At 46.6% G+C, this 5,000-nt stretch overlaps 14 non-coding genes and 3 pseudogenes across 14 annotated transcripts; all 17 read left to right on the top strand.

Annotated features, from left to right (window-relative positions):
- Nucleotides 1-12, top strand: part of LOC146280041 (5S ribosomal RNA) — a 119-nt pseudogene extending 107 nt beyond the window's left edge.
- Nucleotides 13-194: 182 nt separating this feature from the next.
- On the top strand, nucleotides 195-313 carry LOC146280040 (5S ribosomal RNA). Its single transcript, XR_014765712.1, has one exon. It is a non-coding gene; the product is annotated as a 5S ribosomal RNA (ribosomal RNA).
- A 222-nt stretch (nucleotides 314-535) lies between these two features.
- LOC146280039 (5S ribosomal RNA) lies at nucleotides 536-654 on the top strand. The gene has a single exon (XR_014766020.1). It is a non-coding gene; the product is annotated as a 5S ribosomal RNA (ribosomal RNA).
- Nucleotides 655-828: 174 nt separating this feature from the next.
- On the top strand, nucleotides 829-947 carry LOC146280038 (5S ribosomal RNA). Its single transcript, XR_014763556.1, has one exon. It is a non-coding gene; the product is annotated as a 5S ribosomal RNA (ribosomal RNA).
- Nucleotides 948-1,129: 182 nt separating this feature from the next.
- On the top strand, nucleotides 1,130-1,248 carry LOC146280037 (5S ribosomal RNA). Its single transcript, XR_014765711.1, has one exon. It is a non-coding gene; the product is annotated as a 5S ribosomal RNA (ribosomal RNA).
- A 178-nt stretch (nucleotides 1,249-1,426) lies between these two features.
- LOC146280036 (5S ribosomal RNA) lies at nucleotides 1,427-1,545 on the top strand (annotated as a pseudogene).
- A 180-nt stretch (nucleotides 1,546-1,725) lies between these two features.
- On the top strand, nucleotides 1,726-1,834 carry LOC146280035 (5S ribosomal RNA; annotated as a pseudogene).
- Nucleotides 1,835-2,016: 182 nt separating this feature from the next.
- Nucleotides 2,017-2,135, top strand: LOC146280034 (5S ribosomal RNA). The gene has a single exon (XR_014763555.1). It is a non-coding gene; the product is annotated as a 5S ribosomal RNA (ribosomal RNA).
- A 190-nt stretch (nucleotides 2,136-2,325) lies between these two features.
- LOC146280033 (5S ribosomal RNA) lies at nucleotides 2,326-2,444 on the top strand. Its single transcript, XR_014765710.1, has one exon. It is a non-coding gene; the product is annotated as a 5S ribosomal RNA (ribosomal RNA).
- Nucleotides 2,445-2,622: 178 nt separating this feature from the next.
- Nucleotides 2,623-2,741, top strand: LOC146280032 (5S ribosomal RNA). Its single transcript, XR_014765709.1, has one exon. It is a non-coding gene; the product is annotated as a 5S ribosomal RNA (ribosomal RNA).
- A 178-nt stretch (nucleotides 2,742-2,919) lies between these two features.
- On the top strand, nucleotides 2,920-3,038 carry LOC146280031 (5S ribosomal RNA). Its single transcript, XR_014765339.1, has one exon. It is a non-coding gene; the product is annotated as a 5S ribosomal RNA (ribosomal RNA).
- Nucleotides 3,039-3,216: 178 nt separating this feature from the next.
- LOC146280030 (5S ribosomal RNA) lies at nucleotides 3,217-3,335 on the top strand. Its single transcript, XR_014765708.1, has one exon. It is a non-coding gene; the product is annotated as a 5S ribosomal RNA (ribosomal RNA).
- Nucleotides 3,336-3,531: 196 nt separating this feature from the next.
- On the top strand, nucleotides 3,532-3,650 carry LOC146280029 (5S ribosomal RNA). Its single transcript, XR_014765707.1, has one exon. It is a non-coding gene; the product is annotated as a 5S ribosomal RNA (ribosomal RNA).
- A 178-nt stretch (nucleotides 3,651-3,828) lies between these two features.
- Nucleotides 3,829-3,947, top strand: LOC146280028 (5S ribosomal RNA). The gene has a single exon (XR_014764773.1). It is a non-coding gene; the product is annotated as a 5S ribosomal RNA (ribosomal RNA).
- A 178-nt stretch (nucleotides 3,948-4,125) lies between these two features.
- LOC146280027 (5S ribosomal RNA) lies at nucleotides 4,126-4,244 on the top strand. Its single transcript, XR_014765338.1, has one exon. It is a non-coding gene; the product is annotated as a 5S ribosomal RNA (ribosomal RNA).
- Nucleotides 4,245-4,422: 178 nt separating this feature from the next.
- On the top strand, nucleotides 4,423-4,541 carry LOC146280026 (5S ribosomal RNA). The gene has a single exon (XR_014765706.1). It is a non-coding gene; the product is annotated as a 5S ribosomal RNA (ribosomal RNA).
- Nucleotides 4,542-4,729: 188 nt separating this feature from the next.
- Nucleotides 4,730-4,848, top strand: LOC146280025 (5S ribosomal RNA). The gene has a single exon (XR_014763554.1). It is a non-coding gene; the product is annotated as a 5S ribosomal RNA (ribosomal RNA).
- Nucleotides 4,849-5,000: the final 152 nt, after the last annotated feature.

The following is a 5,000-nucleotide window of genomic DNA, read 5'->3' as shown; positions in this document are numbered from 1 at the left end:
GTGCTGTATGCTCTTTTGCTCATTCACTTAGAAACTGAAATCTTGCAATATGCACAAGTAGTCCTTCATGAAAGGGGCTGGAAGCTGTTTTCATTTTGACACGAGAGAGAGAGAGAGAGAGAGAGAGAGACTACCTTGCATTGTCAATTGCTAAATCTGTATATGGATAAGTAGCCTATGGTTGTCAACCTATTTCGTACGGCCATACCAGCCTGGCAACGCCCGATCTCGTCTGATCTCGGAAGCTAAGCAGGGTCGGGCCTGGTTAGTACTTGGATGGGAGACCGCCTGGGTATACCAGGTGCTGTATGCTCTTTTGCTCATTCACTTAGAAACTGAAATCTTGCAATATGCACAAGTAGTCCTTCATGAAAGGGGCTGGAAGCTGTTTTCATTTTGACACGAGAGAGAGAGAGAGAGAGAGAGAGAGAGAGAGAGAGAGAGAGAGAGAGAGAGAGAGAGAGAGAGAGACCACCTTGCATTGTCAATTGCTAAATCTGTATATGGATAAGTAGCCTATGGTTGTCAACTTGTTTCGTACGGCCATACCAGCCTGGCAACGCCCGATCTCGTCTGATCTCGGAATCTAAGCAGGGTCGGGCCTGGTTAGTACTTGGATGGGAGACCGCCTGGGAATACCAGGTGCTGTATGCTCTTTTGCTCATTCACTTAGAAATTGACATCTTGCAATATGCACAAGTAGTCCTTCATGAAAGGGGCTGGAAGCTGTTTTCATTTTGACATGAGAGAGAGCGAGAGAGAGACTACCTTGCATTGTCAATTGCTAAATTTGTATATGGATAAGTAGCCTATGGTTGTCAACTTATTTCGTACGGCCATACCAGCCTGGCAACGCCCGATCTCGTCTGATCTCGGAAGCTAAGCAGGGTCGGGCCTGGTTAGTACTTGGATGGGAGACCGCCTGGGAATACCAGGTGCTGTATGCTCTTTTGCTCATTCACTTAGAAACTGAAATCTTGCAATATGCACAAGTAGTCCTTCATGAAAGGGGCTGGAAGCTGTTTTCATTTTGACACGAGAGAGAGAGAGAGAGAGAGAGAGAGACCACCTTGCATTGTCAATTGCTAAATCTGTATATGGATAAGTAGCCTATGGTTGTCAACTTATTTCGTACGGCCATACCAGCCTGGCAACGCCCGATCTCGTCTGATCTCGGAAGCTAAGCAGGGTCGGGCCTGGTTAGTACTTGGATGGGAGACCGCCTGGGTATACCAGGTGCTGTATGCTCTTTTGCTCATTCACTTAGAAACTGAAATCTTGCAATATGCACAAGTAGTCCTTCATGAAAGGGGCTGGAAGCTGTTTTCATTTTGACACGAGAGAGAGAGAGAGAGAGAGAGACTACCTTGCATTGTCAATTGCTAAATCTGTATATGGATAAGTAGCCTATGGTTGTCAACTTATTTTGTACGGCCATAACAGCCTGGCAACGCCCGATCTCGTCTGATCTCGGAAGCTAAGCAGGGTCGGGCCTGGTTAGTACTTGGATGGGAGACCGCCTGGGTATACCAGGTGCTGTATGCTCTTTTGCTCATTCACTTAGAAACTGAAATCTTGCAATATGCACAAGTAGTCCTTCATGAAAGGGGCTGGAAGCTGTTTTCATTTTGACACGAGAGAGAGAGAGAGAGAGAGAGAGACCACCTTGCATTGTCAATTGCTAAATCTGTATATGGATAAGTAGCCTATGGTTGTCAACTTATTTCGTACGGCCATACCAGCCTGGCAACGCCTGATCTCGGAAGCTAAGCAGGGTCGGGCCTGGTTAGTACTTGGATGGGAGACCGCCTGGGAATACCAGGTGCTGTATGCTCTTTTGCTCATTCACTTAGAAATTGACATCTTGCAATATGCACAAGTAGTCCTTCATGAAAGGGGCTGGAAGCTGTTTTCATTTTGACACGAGAGAGAGAGAGAGAGAGAGAGAGAGACTACCTTGCATTGTCAATTGCTAAATCTGTATATGGATAAGTAGCCTATGGTTGTCAACTTATTTCGTACGGCCATACCAGCCTGGCAACGCCCGATCTCGTCTGATCTCGGAAGCTAAGCAGGGTCGGGCCTGGTTAGTACTTGGATGGGAGACCGCCTGGGAATACCAGGTGCTGTATGCTCTTTTGCTCATTCACTTAGAAACTGAAATCTTGCAATATGCACAAGTAGTCCTTCATGAAAGGGGCTGGAAGCTGTTTTCATTTTGACACGAGAGAGAGAGAGAGAGAGAGAGAGAGAGAGAGAGACCACCTTGCATTGTCAATTGCTAAATCTGTATATGGATAAGTAGCCTATGGTTGTCAACTTATTTCGTACGGCCATACCAGCCTGGCAACGCCCGATCTCGTCTGATCTCGGAAGCTAAGCAGGGTCGGGCCTGGTTAGTACTTGGATGGGAGACCGCCTGGGTATACCAGGTGCTGTATGCTCTTTTGCTCATTCACTTAGAAACTGAAATCTTGCAATATGCACAAGTAGTCCTTCATGAAAGGGGCTGGAAGCTGTTTTCATTTTGACACGAGAGAGAGAGAGAGAGAGAGAGACTACCTTGCATTGTCAATTGCTAAATCTGTATATGGATAAGTAGCCTATGGTTGTCAACTTATTTCGTACGGCCATACCAGCCTGGCAACGCCCGATCTCGTCTGATCTCGGAAGCTAAGCAGGGTCGGGCCTGGTTAGTACTTGGATGGGAGACCGCCTGGGTATACCAGGTGCTGTATGCTCTTTTGCTCATTCACTTAGAAACTGAAATCTTGCAATATGCACAAGTAGTCCTTCATGAAAGGGGCTGGAAGCTGTTTTCATTTTGACACGAGAGAGAGAGAGAGAGAGAGAGACCACCTTGCATTGTCAATTGCTAAATCTGTATATGGATAAGTAGCCTATGGTTGTCAACTTATTTCGTACGGCCATACCAGCCTGGCAACGCCCGATCTCGTCTGATCTTGGAAGCTAAGCAGGGTCGGGCCTGGTTAGTACTTGGATGGGAGACCGCCTGGGAATACCAGGTGCTGTATGCTCTTTTGCTCATTCACTTAGAAATTGACATCTTGCAATATGCACAAGTAGTCCTTCATGAAAGGGGCTGGAAGCTGTTTTCATTTTGACACGAGAGAGAGAGAGAGAGAGAGAGACTACCTTGCATTGTCAATTGCTAAATCTGTATATGGATAAGTAGCCTATGGTTGTCAACCTATTTCGTACGGCCATACCAGCCTGGCAACGCCCGATCTCGTCTGATCTCGGAAGCTAAGCAGGGTCGGGCCTGGTTAGTACTTGGATGGGAGACCGCCTGGGTATACCAGGTGCTGTATGCTCTTTTGCTCATTCACTTAGAAACTGAAATCTTGCAATATGCACAAGTAGTCCTTCATGAAAGGGGCTGGAAGCTGTTTTCATTTTGACACGAGAGAGAGAGAGAGAGAGAGAGAGAGAGAGAGAGAGAGAGACCACCTTGCATTGTCAATTGCTAAATCTGTATATGGATAAGTAGCCTATGGTTGTCAACTTATTTCGTACGGCCATACCAGCCTGGCAACGCCCGATCTCGTCTGATCTCGGAAGCTAAGCAGGGTCGGGCCTGGTTAGTACTTGGATGGGAGACCGCCTGGGTATACCAGGTGCTGTATGCTCTTTTGCTCATTCACTTAGAAACTGAAATCTTGCAATATGCACAAGTAGTCCTTCATGAAAGGGGCTGGAAGCTGTTTTCATTTTGACACGAGAGAGAGAGAGAGAGAGAGAGACTACCTTGCATTGTCAATTGCTAAATCTGTATATGGATAAGTAGCCTATGGTTGTCAACTTATTTCGTACGGCCATACCAGCCTGGCAACACCCGATCTCGTCTGATCTCGGAAGCTAAGCAGGGTCGGGCCTGGTTAGTACTTGGATGGGAGACCGCATGGGTATACCAGGTGCTGTATGCTCTTTTGCTCATTCACTTAGAAACTGAAATCTTGCAATATGCACAAGTAGTCCTTCATGAAAGGGGCTGGAAGCTGTTTTCATTTTGACACGAGAGAGAGAGAGAGAGAGAGAGACCACCTTGCATTGTCAATTGCTAAATCTGTATATGGATAAGTAGCCTATGGTTGTCAACTTATTTCGTACGGCCATACCAGCCTGGCAACGCCCGATCTCGTCTGATCTTGGAAGCTAAGCAGGGTCGGGCCTGGTTAGTACTTGGATGGGAGACCGCCTGGGAATACCAGGTGCTGTATGCTCTTTTGCTCATTCACTTAGAAATTGACATCTTGCAATATGCACAAGTAGTCCTTCATGAAAGGGGCTGGAAGCTGTTTTCATTTTGACACGAGAGAGAGAGAAAGAGAGAGAGACTACCTTGCATTGTCAATTGCTAAATCTGTATATGGATAAGTAGCCTATGGTTGTCAACCTATTTCGTACGGCCATACCAGCCTGGCAACGCCCGATCTCGTCTGATCTCGGAAGCTAAGCAGGGTCGGGCCTGGTTAGTACTTGGATGGGAGACCGCCTGGGTATACCAGGTGCTGTATGCTCTTTTGCTCATTCACTTAGAAACTGAAATCTTGCAATATGCACAAGTAGTCCTTCATGAAAGGGGCTGGAAGCTGTTTTCATTTTGACACGAGAGAGAGAGAGAGAGAGAGAGAGAGAGAGAGACCACCTTGCATTGTCAATTGCTAAATCTGTATATGGATAAGTAGCCTATGGTTGTCAACTTATTTCGTACGGCCATACCAGCCTGGCAACGCCCGATCTCGTCTGATCTCGGAAGCTAAGCAGGGTCGGGCCTGGTTAGTACTTGGATGGGAGACCGCCTGGGAATACCAGGTGCTGTATGCTCTTTTGCTCATTCACTTAGAAATTGACATCTTGCAATATGCACAAGTAGTCCTTCATGAAAGGGGCTGGAAGCTGTTTTCATTTTGACTTGTGAGAGAGAGAGAGAGAGACTACCTTGCATTGTCAATTGCTAAATCTGTATATGGATAAGT

This window comes from Hypomesus nipponensis, chromosome 7 (genome assembly GCF_054491055.1).
Source record: "Hypomesus nipponensis isolate SF chromosome 7, ASM5449105v1, whole genome shotgun sequence".
Lineage (NCBI taxonomy): Eukaryota > Metazoa > Chordata > Actinopteri > Osmeriformes > Osmeridae > Hypomesus > Hypomesus nipponensis.
The sequence above is the reverse complement of the archived record's forward strand: the minus strand, read 5'-3'. Positions and strand labels throughout refer to the sequence as shown.